Below are 14868 nucleotides of genomic sequence, written 5' to 3'. Positions count from 1 at the left end.
GTAAACTAGCATGGCCTGAAGCCATTTTGAACTAATCTATAATGCATTTTAAAAACTAAACCAATTACTGCAGTTTTGTAAACTAGACCAAATTAGTCAAATAAAGAGACTGAATGAGACACAATGTGAGACAATTAAAAAATAAGTAATTAATCAATAACTGTACTAGAAAGACTGATAGTTTACCTTGTAATACAAAGCTTGTATTATTTTATGATCTATAATTTCGTAGAATTGACATTTGATTTTATCTACAATAGTCATAAATCATGAGAACTGTAAAACTGTAACTTTCCATTAAGTCTGGAAGAATGTGTGCTGAAATCAAAACTTTCACAACTTTTGCAAGTTGCATTAAGTTGGGGAATGAATAGTGCCTTATTCAGGCTATCTCATTCTTATAAATCAATAGACGGTTAAGTTAACCAATTATTTTTCAACACTTAGGCTAACACATGTTAAAAAAAATAGCTCAAAGTCTTCACTGTCTTATTAAGGTTAAGCCAATGTGTGTAAATTGATTAAAACAAATGGGTTTAACTTTCATATCATTATTGACAAATTGTAGACCAATTAGCTATTTCGAACAATTCAGCTAAAATGGGCTTACAACATCCTTTAAGTATATTTGAGAAGCCATTTTTGTTTGCATGTTATCCACATTTTGGGATTATCACTTCATGTCTTCAGTCTGATTAACCAAGTTGTTAGGAGTTGTGAGAAGTTTGTTTAATTATTTAAGTTAAGCTTTCTGCTCTTATTGTTAATTAGTATTCATGGAAACGTTGCTTTTTATCTTTCTGACTTGTTACCTGTCCATCTTTTAATGGTTACTAAATCTTTTGAAAGTGTTTATTCTTGATGAATAGTTAAACCTGGTAGGACTAGATTTAATTCATAATTGGGAATTTATTGCAATTGACCTGCGTGACGATGCAGTGCCTTTAAGAAATGTATTTTAGTCATCTTTCTGTGCAGAATGTTTTTAGCAGTCCTTTCCATTTTACAGTGTCATTTTGTCTATAACCAACATCCTCTATTGTTACTATAGCAGCATAATTTACCTTAATTCCTACAATGTTGTTTTGTTGTCTTTTTGTGCGTTCTCTGGGATTTTGCAAAGTACAACTTGATTATGTTGATTGGCAGATAGGGCCATACGCCTGGGTAGAGCTAGGCTTGCATTGAGAATTCAAGCTCAGTTGTCTTTTAGATACTGCTTTTGAGTTGAGGGGGAGTAGTTCTTCTCTTTTCCCCTCTCTGAAATCTGGAAACTGGGAACTACCAAAGATTAGGTTTACATCTTTGAAGTTTTGTTGTTTGAGAATATATCCTTCTCTGAAAGTTACTGTCTGGATCTCCATCTAGAAGTGTTAAAAGGCTGAAAATCCAGTACTACATGTATATACATGTTTTTTTCTTGTGAAGCAATATCCCACAGACATATGCCCTTCAGAATTAGTTTGCACAAAAAAAACATGTATACACATGTGATATTAGATTTTTCAACCTTTTAACACTTCTGGATGGAGATCCAAACAGCAGCTTACATAGAAGGATATATTCTCAAACAACAAAACTTCAGAGGTGCAAACCTAGCTAAATGAATGAAATGGCCACAGACCATGTGGGTATTATTGATGCAAATGAATTTGGTAGGTACAGTTAGTGATGTGTTTGCGTCAATATCAAAGGAGGTATCTAGGAATATCTGAGACGACATAGTGGCACAGTGGTTAGCACTGCTACCTCACAGCACCAGGGACCTGGGTTCAATTCCGGCCTTGGTTCACTGTCTGTGTGGAGTTTGCATGTTTTCACTCTATCTGTGTGAGTTTCCTCTGGGTGCTCCGGGTTCCCCCCACAGTCCAAAGGTGTGCAGGTTAAATGGATTAGCCATACTAAATTGACCTCAGTGTCAGGGAGTAAATATGTGGGGTTACGGGAGTAGAGCCTGAGTGGGAGTGTGGTCGGCGAAGGCCGAATGTCTGCTGAAGGGGAGTGTCCTGGAGAGAGTGCTCGCTAATGACATGGTAATGTGTTAAAATGATCTTCCTTGGGTCCCGTAGCATGTTTTCACACTGTTCCATAAGCGAACAGGCTGGAAGATCATAACTTGAAAACTCGCTGGTGCGATTCACATTTTCCAATTCTCTCCATGCACCGCCATTTCACCAACAGAGAGTGCGGGTTCAAAGTCAAGGACCCTACACACTCTCTTTTACCCTTTTCTATTGGGAAGAAAATACAAAGATCTGAGATCACGTACCAACCAACTCAAGGACAGCTTCTTCCCTGCTGCCATCAGACTTTTGAATGGACCAATCATATATTAAACTTATTTTTCTCTATACTCTATCTCTAATTACAACCTTATATTCTGCACTTTCTCTTTTCCTTCTCCCCTATGTACTCTAAGAATGATATGCTTTGTCTGTATAGCGCCCAAGAACCAATACTTTTCACTCTATCCCAATACATATGACAATAATCAATCAACTCAAATCAAAAAAGTAGGAAGGCCCTGGTGTCATGGGTACGTTGGGCAGAGGGGTGTTGGAAACAGTCAGCCAATTTAAGAAAATAAAGGTCTTAAAATGCAGTGTCAATGTTATCCAAATGTGCATTTGTCTCAGGGTGTTGGCTGGCACGAGTCCTTACACAGTTTTTAAGTTCGCCTGCAATATTTCAATTATCTCCATTGAGAGTGAGGCACGATTTTAGGATTGGGAAAAGACAAAGAAATGATGGAGAAAGATGGTAAATTCAAAGGTGAGAATTCAATGTTAAATCAGATGCAGAGAAAGAAAATAATGAAATGGGAATCTAGACCGAATTAAAGGAGAGTGAAAACAATAGAAATTATAATTAAGACAAAATCACATCTTTTCTCTAACAACAAATTAACTATATGCAAGAGTGAAATTCAGCAGTTTAAATTGTTCCTTTTCTGGGTCATTGGGCAATTTGACAATCTGTTAATTATCCCACCTTTGAAACAATGTTTAGGTTGTTAATTCCCATCCCTAACATCATGTGGTTTGTTTCAATGTGAAATCCATTATGTTTTTTACTGGGGAAGCTGAGGATGAAATGCCATTCATGTCAAGCAAAACACAATGTGGTAAATTTTGGGGATTTTCAACTCGTTGTGTATCTCTTGATCCTCGAATGCTTTTTACACTCGCATCTGGAGTCTTGTTACTTCTATATATTGTTTCAAGAGTACAAAGTGTCTGAACCTTGTACTTTCAATTGAAAGTATAATATTAGCAAACTTGTGTCATGACTGAAAAGTATATTGGCTGTGATCTAGTGGCTGCGTTAGCCATGGATGCAAATCCTGTAATGGTTACTAAATCTCACAAGTGGCCAAAAACAGGATTTGCACCAACAAGATCTCATTGTGAGATCTTCCCCACCCCCTCCATCAGTGGTATAATTACATTTGTGCCCAGTGAGGGCAAGAACCTGATTTCCCATAAATTTAAATATATTTTAATCTAATTAATTCACTTGACTCAATAAGGCCCTCCCACAGCACCTCTCCCCCGATTCTCCCCCCACCACTACCACCATGCCCACCACCTTTCGCAGCATGACATTGCACTGTGCAAATCACGCCTGGTTTTCAAAAGAGGGGTACAGCGGTGCCTTTAGCCGCTGGAGGGTGAGAAATATGCCTGGGCAGTGCCCCATAGCAATGCCCTAGAGGGCAATGCTTGGGCACTGGCAAAGGGGCACAACAGGGGCCAGAACAGGGGCATATCTGGGGGATATGCCAGAGAGCAATACCAAGGGGAAATGCCAAGGAGCACTGCCAGCTGGGCTCATGCAGTGGGCACATGAAGGAGGGGTTACTCTCCTCAATTGGGTGGGTTTCCCTTCTGCATTTGGAGGGGCAGAGCTTCCTATTATTCATGGGGGTTTGTGGGACTCGGGATGTTCTTCTGTGTGTGGGAAGTGGAGAGTGTTGCTCTTGTTGTTAGGGAGTCTCGATGTCCATGGAGGGAGTCCCGACGTCCATTTTTGACAGTGATTTAAATTTAATGTTGTGATTGGGCACCCTTTGATCTTAGATTCCCAGCACTGCTGGTGTGTTTAGGCCCCGCCCCTCCAGCTAGCTGTGTGATTGACAGCAGCACTCTGAAAGTGTTGTTCAATCAGGCGAGGAAAGGTGGCTCAAATCTGGCAAATTTCATATAGCTGTTCTTGTTTGATCAAACACTGTGCAGTTTGGGGATGATTGTACATGATATGCAACAGTGAACATGAAATAGTTTAATATATAGGGAATGTCCCTACCACTAATGGAGGATGTTATAAACCAATATGATGATAAGGGACATTTGCTGTGATGATTTCAGGATTCTATATTTGACATCATGTGGGAACAATATAATTTATACCACAATTTACGATCAATCATTAATGAAGCTTTAGATCCTGTGAACAGAGCTGTTAAACTTTGGCTGGAGTAACAATGAGTGCAAATCAATCAAAAGAAACTTTTTCTAACAAATCCTGTTCCTATATTGCCACAGATTATGTTTTAGTTTGTTTTCATTACATAAAGAATATTAGGCTAAACTGTTGCATTAGATATGTGCACCATTTATTACAGTTTATTAACTTATGCAAAGCCATAATACATCAACTATGTGCATTCGTTAATAACCAGTTTTGCCTAAAACAGTTCATGTAACTTGCAAAATTATGAAAGCTCGGAGATATAAATGCTGGAGTGAACTCACTAATGACATTTAATCTAATTTGATACAGTTCATTAAACCATCCATCATAGCCACAAAGTATTACTAATTAGGTATGAGGATTAATGGCCACTGTTCTGCTCTCCAAAAATTCAATTAGCATTTTGTTATTCAGCAAGAATTTTTGGTATTTTAAATTATGTATATTTCAGTCTGGCATATATTTTAAATGTAAGCCTTAATTGGGTCACTAATGGTATTAGCAGCAAAAGAATTAATATATTCTTCGAGGGTCATTAAGAAAACAAATATAAATGACAGTAATTTGCATTGTACTTATAACAATATTAATCATTTTAACTGTGAAATACACCTTTGGTAAAATTAGTCCTTTTTTTATAAAATTACAAAACCTTCCAATGTAGGTTGCAGAACATCAAGGCTGACTGCTCGATAAACTTATGAAATGAACTAATTTCAACCCATCTGGTTCACTAATGTCCTTTGGGGAAGGAAATCTGCCATCCTTATCTGGTCTAGTTTATATGTGACTCCAGAGCCACAACAATATAGTTGACTCTCAACTGCCCATTGAACAAGGGCAACTAGAGATGGGCAATAAGTGCTAGCCAGCCAGCGAGGCATATGTCCCATGAATGGATAAAACAAAAGCTTTATCCAATACTATTTCCCAAATCTTACATTGCAATAATTACTAAGATTATCACTTCATGTGGGAATTTGTTAAACTGCATTATACTTCAGATTTCATAAACATACAGATGGAACTCAGTACGTAAAATTCCAAATTGGATTAATTGTAAATACCTGGTGCAAAATACCTTATATGTGGTGATCTGGGATGGGAATTTCCCAAAAAAGTTCTAAGTGCTGAATTTGTGTAATAACTGGAGTAAGCCTGGCTGGATCTTCTCATACGCCAGCATGAATATCATTAAAAAACTGGGGACAGGGCCTATTCCCGCTGGGGAGGCTGGCTGCATGGTGCTGAGTGGGTCAACTGTGTATGTGCCGATCTATCAGCGCAGAAATCAGTGCATGCGCAGTAACCCCATGCTGTTGGCCTCCTAATCACTGGCCAGCTCAATTGCTGGCCAAAACAGCAACCCCCTTCACTGGCCAGGTGACTCCCCCCCCCCCCCCCACCCCCCGCCATTTATCATCTGATTGCTGGCTTTCCTAACATACCCAGGCCAGCCTCGACCCATGACCCCAGCTTGCCTTGATCTCCCCTCCACCGCACCCCAGCAGTCTTATTCTCCTGATCACCGCCCTCCTCCTGCCTGCAGCCCCAAACCCCCACCTTGCAGCCGTGAGCCCCCCTCACAAGCCGACTCCCTCCCACACCTTGTGTATCCCCTTCAATGTGTCTTTCTTTGTCTTCATTCTCCAGTCCAACATCACCCCAATTCCTACAGCATGGCTGGTGGAAAGATGTTGACTTTCACCGAGGATCACCTTGCAAGATAATGTCAAGCAGCTCTTGAAACTGAGGGCACAGCTCTGGGTCTGATTGGCAAGCTACAGCAGAACACCCTTTCAAGGTTTGAGGCCTAAGGAACCATTTCAGGCTGACCTCTTTGGTTGCCTCAATTGTTTCATGTCAATTGTTGAGCACAAACAAATTTCTCTTCGTGCAACTTTTAAAACCAAATCTGGAATCTGGACAACATGATGCACATTTGCCTTACCCTCCCCTGCAAAAAATATTAGTTTAAAACAAAAATTGCCCTGCCCTTTACCATTCCTTGAAGTTTATTCCAGATTTTGGTTTACCTGTAAATACCATCAAGCTGTCCAGCAGATTCCAAGAGGGAGCAGCTCAAAAGCACAAGACCTTTGACCAAATATTTTTGTTTCTGTTACAAAACCACATCCATTTAATTGCATCTTCCATTTAATCAGTTTAGAACATGTTAGCTAGATCATAAAGGAAGTGGAATTCTGGTTAAAAAATATTTAAGCTCCATTATCTGCAAATATAAACTCACAGTTACTTTTGATTTAGCTTGTGAAGATACCCAAATTCAGTTCAGCATCCGTTTCCACCTTGGATTTGAATAGATCTGACTAGGATTCTTAAAGGTGCATACAGTGTGAGTGGAGAGAAGATTAAGCACAGGTTAAAGAGATGTGTATTGTCTCTAGCCAGGACAGTTATAACTGTCTTTTAAGACTTGATTTCCTATAAATATTCACATTCCAACCATTATCTTGTAAGTTGAGATTGTGTTTTATTTATCCTGTTTGTGAACACAAGTCCTCACTCATCTGAAGAAGGAGCTTGAGGCTCTGAAAGCTAGTGCTGCCAAATAAACCTATTGGACTTGAACCTGGTGTTGTGAGACTTCTTACTGACTCAGATTTAACTCAGTCATCATTTCCAATTAGAATTTAAAAACATTAAAGCTTACCACATCCTTTTCTCTGTATCAAATTGAATCTCCAAACAAATTATTTTACAGTACTCAATATACATGTAGATACTGATCCCACAGCAAATTTTAAATCATCTTTTGGCTTAATGAGGTTTTCACACTAAGACAAATAGTGTGGCTTATCTCAAAATTAATGAAATGAAATCTTCATTGTTCAAACTGCTGGCTCACATTCATCTACTTGTCTGTTAAATTCCTGAAATATCAAGGGTGAAATACATTCTGGAAAACTCTAATCAACTAAACTTATTCCAAATCTCTAGCATAGGCATAGAGTAAAACAAAAGCAAATAACTTTTAAGCTATGGCACAAACATTAGCATTCAGTAACAGACTGCTGCAGGGAACAGAAATAATATGAAAAATGTTTGCTTTTTGTGGAACACATTTCAGTTTAGGGATGAGAACTTCAATTATGAGTAATGCCAAGCATATACATTTCTCTACAGACTTTAGAGGCATCAAGTTTCAGGACTGTGTTCTCGACAACATCCCTTGCAGATCATGCTCACATGGCAAAACACATTATGTGCTTGGATAATCCACTGTAGTTGTGATAATAAAAATAAGCAAGCCCTGTAGATATGTGAGACTCTTTCACCTGAACTATTGCAGGTGCTAACATTTGTATCCTGAGTTTTACATAATGCTCAGAAATGATTTTTTTGCTGTAAAATGTTGCACCTTGTCTAGAGAGGAAAATACCAACAGTAATTGTAAAACCTTGTTGCATTCAAATTAGATGGAAGTAACATCTTTCATGGATTGAGTATCATTTCAGAAAACATAAAATTCAAGAAGCTTATGATAATGCCCCACAACAGTGTTGAAATGGAGGAGTTTTCATATTTGCATCCATTTAAAAAGTCTATTGCATTAACATCTGCGGTGAAATAACAGAGAAAGTCATTCTTTTCGCATTAAAGTGGAATCGTTGCAAACCAGGATACATTGGAATAGGGATGAGTGAACTGTCTTTCGTCAGGTGGATGTTTAGTTTGATTTATAGAGTCTGAGTTGGAAACAAGATTAAAAAATATTCCTTTCATCTCAACTACTGTAATAAATTCCCTAACAGTTTGTAAGCCTCTTCTCCCATTTCATTCAACAATCAAAGGTGCCAATCAGTGGTCTCCAATGTTTTCCCCATCTGAGTGTTTGTGGCATTAGTGTGAGGGCTAGTCATTCTGAGAGATAAATGTTTTCAAGCATCCTGCACTTTGGCCAGCCAGATGTAAAGGCCATATCTGTTATTTTCACTGCTGAGACTACCATGAAGAATAATCTTAACAGGTGCGCTTCCTAAGCTGCTATCTCTGTCAAAGACAGGTAGTTTTGTAAATAAGTTAGGGACATTTCAGATTTAAGTCATTGAATTTCAAGAAATTAAATACAGATGGAATGTAATTGTCCTTTAATATTGTTGCAAGTCTTGCTGAACATGTCCTGGTGTGCAGCCAAATCTTTATGAATTGGGATGCCAAATATTTCTTTGTGCCACACCTGTCATCTGTTTTCATGTTGTTTTCTATTAACCCTATTTTCATTCTTGTAATTGTGCTTACATATAAGACAGCTGGACAAATTCTTGTCTCCTGCTTCTGTTCATTGCAGATTCATAAGCTGTTAAAAAATTATGTTCCTCGTAAAACTTGGAATTTTTATTCTTTGATCTAAGACATGCACGGCAGAATGTTTTGACAACTATTCCAACACTTTTGTATTAACTTAAGTTCTAATTAATACAGATGATAATCTTCCATTCCAAGAAACTAATGTTTCTTACCGTTAAATTTAAATTAAATATATTCGTTACAGTGCAACCTTCTGGATTGCCTGAAACCTGTTTTGGTGGGTTTTTTCTTTTGATAATGTGAAACTCCAGCCTTACATTATTGTGCTCCTGGGCAATTTATATTTCACTGAAAAGCTAATGGAGATTTGCTGTAATTAAGAATTATCATTGAGAACAGAATACTTTTTAAATTGTAGGGCAATTATACATAGCTAATGTGTAAGCAGAACAGCCCAAGTTGAACCTGTGGATCACGCTAAATCACCTGCATATTTAGATGCCCTCACTGGAGTAACTTGCTTGCTTTACAATGCATCAAGGTAAAATCTTTTTCTGCCATTTACTATTTCATGGTCCGCCTTGTGGTCTTTTCTTACTCATCAGCCAAGGTTCATTGTTACAAGTCATCCAGAGTTTGAATGACTCTTTAGTGGCAAATGTTATGCACAGCACTGACGTGCTAACTTCCGAGTTAATTATAATACCTCATGATTTACTAAAAAACACACCCTGAAATTTTCCCTCCTTCTGTTTTCTATATGTAGTGTGCAATTTGTTTCATTTTATGTCTATAACGTCTTCACATTCTGCTGGCACCTCTCACATTTGTTGTGATTTAAAGTCAAAGTTTATTTATTAGTAACACTGCAATGAAGTTACTGTGAAATTCCCCTAGACGCCACATTCCAGCACCTGTTCGAGTCAATGTACCTAACCAACACGTCTTGCAGACCATGGAAGGGAACCAGAGCATCAGGAGGACCTACAGACATGGGGAGAATGTGCAAACTCTACATACTCAGTGACCTAAGCCAGAAATGGAATCGGGGTTGCTGACGCTGTGAGGCACCGGTGCTAACCACTGTGCCACCATGCCACTCCAATCTGAAATGTTGCCAGTTAGTATGGAGCTTCTGAATTCTAGCTGATAACAACAAAATCCTGATAGCCATTGTTATGGGGTATTGTTCAGTATTTCCTCTAACACTCCCATTGCCACCCATTTTCCTGCTTTTACCCAAGGTTTACAGTGTGTCACCTGTAAGCCTTGTTATTCCTATACAGGTTGCTGTTTGCCTTGACCCCAGATTATAAGAGAATGATTAATAATTAAATAAGATCATTTATGAAAGAAAAAAGAATTGAGAAAGGAGGATTACACTTTTTATGCATTTAAATGTCAACACAATTCCCTTTTTAGCTTACCTTAACAATAATGATACTCTAACAATATGTTCTCAAGTAAATGTTCGTACAATAATCCCAATGTGAGCAGCTCTGACTGGACAAAGAGCTCTCCATATGACGATCAATTGAGTAGATTTCAGCCTTCATTCCATGATCTCATTTTTGCTTTAAGTTAAAAGGTAAAGACTGCATGAATTCACTTAAATATCTTTTCAGTAAATTACAATGTGTGAAGACCCTATTGTTACCTGGTTGGATAGACCAAATTGCAGCCATTTAGTTTATAACCGTCCTGATAAGGATCGTTTATTGATGAAACTTGCTGAGTTTTCAGTCACCTCACAAGGCCTTGTTTACACAAATTTCTCCTTTTTAACTCCACAAGAACTTAGGTTTTCAGGCAAGCAAACATACAAACAAAGGGCAGGAGTAGGTCATTCAGCCCCTCAAGCTTGCTCCAGAATTTAATAAGATTATGGCTGATCTCACCACGAAATCTGCACTCTACCTGCTCCTGAAACCCTAGCACCCCTTGTTTACCAAGGATCTATCCACCTCTGACATAAAAATATTCAAAGGTTTCCCTCACCTTTTCAAGAAAAGAGTTCCAAAGATTCATGATCCTTTGAATGACAGGAATTTGCCTGATCTCCATTTCGAGTGGGTGATGCCTTATTTTTAAGCAGTGATTCCCAGTTCTAGAAGAAGTCCTCTCCACATCCACCCTTTCAAGGCCACTCAGGCCACTTATATGTTTCAATAAAGTCAGGATTTTCCCCGGTGGAAGGTTTGATTGACTGCACCCACGTGATCCTGCCACTCCAGGGCACCATATTGCACCTTTCATGAATTGCAAGGGATACTTGTCCTTCAATGTGCAGCTCATCTGTGATCACATGATATACTTCATGCAGGTGTGTGCCCATTTCCTGGGGTGCTCTCAGATTCCACCTGGCTGGAGGGATGGCTCTTTGGGAACAAGGGGTACCCACTCAGGATGTGGATGATGATGTCAGTACAGAGGCCACAAACACTAGTAGAGACTCATTACAATGAGGCTCACATGGCAATGTGATTGTTATGCTAAAGATGCAATTCCAGTGACTGGACTAGTCGGGGGTGCCCTGCAATACAGCCCCCAAAGGGTCTCCCTCTGTGCTCTCTACAATTTGGGACTACAGAGAGGAGGCCATCTGGACCTGGAGGAGATGGAGGAGTGCCACATCCCTTAGATGAGGAGAATGTTGAGGAGGGCAGTGAGGGTGACCACACATCATAGGAGGCAGAAGAACTCTGGGCATTGGACAGAGTCCGACTGGACCCAAATGCTAGGGTTGGACTCATAAGATCTTGCTTTGGGGATGAGCAAGACTAGAAGCGACAGCCTGTCCCACCATGAAGACTAATATCTCACCAGTAATGTAGTGCCAGCATTATGCTGCCATACTGTTGTCAGGCCTCATGGGCAGGGTGCTGAAGCCATTGACCGGACTCTGTGGGAGATTATACTCACTTTTATTGAGGACTGACCGATGCTCCTCTCATTCTCAGCGATGTGTCTGAATCTTACCTAACAGAGAACTTAACACACCCTGTCATCGAATGGGCTTATCATAGAGCTCAGGAACATAGGATGGACAGCATCTGTTACTACAGGCCCACCAAAATCAGGGGCCTTATTGTTCACATCCCTCTTATAGCCAAGGTGGGCAGTCCAGTAGCACCTCAACAGCCTTTGGTCTCTTGATCACTGGAGAACAGTATGAGGAATGAGAGGGATGCACTTCAATGGAGGGAGAGGGGTGCAAGGAGGGACGCCCTTCCATGTTTGGGGGATAAACTCCAGGGGAGCCAGCAGCAGTGTCACCAGTGTAAGAGGAACATAACACTGCTACACTCAAAGGAGATAATGGAGTCTCCTTGAATGAACAATGTGAAATTTATTGCCAAACATCAAAGCAAAATGGTGACCTATCTACACTGATGCCAATATTCACCCGTGTCCTCTGAGTGCCAATGGTTTCTTAATTTTCCCAACCCTCCCGCTACTTTTAAGTGTATGCCCAGGATCCACAGTTGAAGTTGAGGCAGTTTGCTGGTGTCCATGGCCTTTTGCCTGCGATGACCTTGGCTTGTGTCCCCTGGGGGGTGAGGGGAGAGGGTTGGGGGTGGATGGTCCAGGGAGGGGCAAGGAGGAGGAAGAAGAAGATGAACAATGGAAGGCAGAGGGAAGTTCAAGGGGTGGAAAGCTGCACCCTGACAGGCTGCAAGAAAAGATAACAAACGAGGGGGTCAAAAGGATACCACATTGCTTACTGGGAGGGGATGGACAAAGAATCCTGATGTAGTGGGTCGACATCCAACTGAGACATGGATGGCTTACAGGTGATGAGTTTGGGGGAGGGAGTGGCTGAGTCAATGAACGGACTTCTCGTGGCTGCTAGTCTTTTCCTTCATAGAATCATAGAATCACTACGGTGCAGAAGAAGACCATTCGGCCCATTAAGTTTGCACTGACCACAATCCCGACCAAGCCCTATCCCCATTAGCCCATGAATTTAACTTAGTTAGCCCCCCTGACATTAAGGGGCAATTTACTGTGGCCAATCCACCTAACCCGCACATCTTTGGACTGAAGTCGGAGCATCCAAAGGGAACCCACGCAGACACGGGAGAATGTGCAAACCCCACACAGACAGTGACCCAAGCCAGGAATCAAACCTGGGTCCCTGGTGCTGTGAGGCGGCAGTGCGAACCACTGTGCCACCATAGCACCCACAAACAGCTGTTGCGGCCGCGCTGTCATGGAGCTTGGCAACACTCTGACAGGGAATTGAATCCAAGTCTCCCGTGTGACAAGCAGGGATAGTAACCAGTACGCTAACGAGTAAGTTCTGGGTTGCTGACACCTTGCACGGTCTGGTGAATAAGCTAGGTTGGAGAGAGTGATCTGATAGTGCTGGACTGGTGTTTAAGTATGGCGCCATGACCTTTGAACCTGTCTGCTGAGGGCAGGTGGATAAATCCATTTCTAGCCTGCCGGGAAAGTCAGATGGGAAATCTGTGCATAATGAATAAGTTTTTAATCGCTGAATCTGGCACAGTTTCCTACCATTCTGACCAGTGGGATAGACACTGCTGTTTGTGGCTGTCATACTTTGTCTCGCTGTGGGCAGAGTTGATATTGCTATGACACAGTTCAGAAATGAACTACATTAAAAATTGAATTTGATTGGGAGTGTGGCAGTCTCACTGACTTTGATTGCTTCACGAGTCCTGAACCCTTCCTCTTTCATCTTTTTTCTTATAAATTCCTCAGAATGATGATTAGAAATTGTAATAGTTACTCAAGTAAAATGCCAGAATGGGCAAATCAGCAAAACAGATGTCTTTCCGGATTGCTGGTTTCCTCACAACCAATAAAATTTATTTTCAATTAATATTTTCTACTGAAGATACCGACATTATTGATTGCTCCGCCCCTGAAACATTGAATTAAAAGGATGGAGATGCGAAACTCTTATTGAAGAGCATTTGAGACACATGGATTGTGCACCACAATTCAATCACATGTTCAAAACCCACTTTCCCAACAAATCAAAAGACACAATACATCATTGAAATGTTGACAGGCTAACAGGATGAAAGATTGAATAATAATCTTGCAACATTTTGGAAGAATTTTCAGTTTTTTGGTGGAAAGTATCAAGATTTCAAAACATTTGGGCAGTGATCACTGATGGGTCGCACACGACACAGGTCTCGTTTGAACAGAGCAGGGCCAGAGAATCATGGGTAAGGGGTCACATGCATTCAGCGCTGGTGCGAAACCCCATCGCAATTCTCTCAGCCCTCATTCACAAACGTTATCTGGTTCCTGTTCAATAAAGGCAGGAAACAGATTAGCATATTTAAATAAATATTTAAATATGCTCAGTCCATTTGGGGCCAGATTCTCCCTTTTCCCGGATTCTCTGACCCTCGGGCACAGCGGGAACTCGACAAAAGTCACTCACTGGATCTGCCAGGTGGACACTGCCAGTGGCATTGTCAGGGTGAAAGGTGCCAATGGGGGTGGGTACTACCTGAGGGGGTGGGGTATGAGGTGGGTGTGGCATATAGGCAACATGAAGGGAGGGGCATGAAAGGGGTTATGAGATGTTAAGTTTATGAAGGGTGACATGAAGAGTGACTTGAAGAGGGTCATGAAGTGTGAAGATTATGATGGGGGGGTGGATATGAAACGGGTCATGGACGGGGTGGTCACGAAGAGGCAGCGCAAAAGTGGACATAACATAAGAACATAAGAAATATGAGCAGGATTAGGCCATCTAGCCCCTCGAGCCTGCCCCGCCATTCAATAAGATCATGGCTGATCTGAAGTGGATCAGTTCCACTTCCCTGCTTTCTCTCCATAACCCTTAATCCCCTTGCCAACCAAAAACCTATCGACCTGTGTCTTAAATATATTTAGCGAGGTAGCCTCCATCACTTCAACGGGCAGAGAATTCCAGAGATTCACCACCCTTTGAGTGAAGAAGTTCCTCCTCAACTCCGTTCTAAACTGCCCCCCCCACTTATCTTGAGGCTGTGCCCCCTAGTCCTATTGTCCTTTCTGAGCAGGAAGAATCTCTCTACCTCTACCCTATCCATCCTCTTCATTATCTTATATGTCTCCATAAGATCCCCCCTCATCCTTCTAAACTCCAATGAC

Source organism: Carcharhinus amblyrhynchos, chromosome 10 (genome assembly GCF_965287045.1).
Source record: "Carcharhinus amblyrhynchos chromosome 10, sCarAmb.v2.hapA, whole genome shotgun sequence".
Classification (NCBI taxonomy): Eukaryota; Metazoa; Chordata; class Chondrichthyes; order Carcharhiniformes; family Carcharhinidae; genus Carcharhinus; species Carcharhinus amblyrhynchos.
This window is presented reverse-complemented; position numbering follows the sequence as displayed.